Source organism: Acanthisitta chloris, unplaced genomic scaffold, assembly GCF_000695815.1.
Source record: "Acanthisitta chloris isolate BGI_N310 unplaced genomic scaffold, ASM69581v1 scaffold1884, whole genome shotgun sequence".
Taxonomy (NCBI): Eukaryota; Metazoa; Chordata; class Aves; order Passeriformes; family Acanthisittidae; genus Acanthisitta; species Acanthisitta chloris.
In genome coordinates this window covers 1-487 of record NW_008669649.1, presented here as the reverse complement: position 1 = coordinate 487, position 487 = coordinate 1, and positions in this window count along the sequence as shown.

Sequence of the window (487 nt, the reverse complement as noted above, 5' to 3'; positions counted from 1 at the left end):
CTACCTCCTTTGACCTGCTGGCCACACTCCTTTGGATGCAGCCCAGGATTGGCTTTCTGGGCTGCAAACACACACTGCCAGCTCGTGGCGAGCTTCTCATCCACCACCACCCCCAAGTCCTTCTCCTCAGCGCTGCCCTCAATGCCTTCTCCATACAGCCTATAGGTGTGCCTGGGATTGCTGTGACCCACTTCATTGCACCACAGACTCAAGCTCTGCCAGGGAAGGTTTAGGTTGGATATTAGGAAGAGACTTTTTACGGATTTATCAGACATTGGAATGGGCTGCCCGGGGAGGTGGTGGATTCACCATCCCTGGAGGTTTTCAAGATGAGACACTGGATGTGGCACGTATCGCCAGGGTCTGGTAACCACGGTGGGGTTGGACTCGGTGATCTTTGAGGTCTCTTCCAAGAGAGTTGATTCTATGATTCTACGACTTTGTCGAACCACCGCGGGGTCGCAGGGCGGACAGGCCGCGCCGCCCG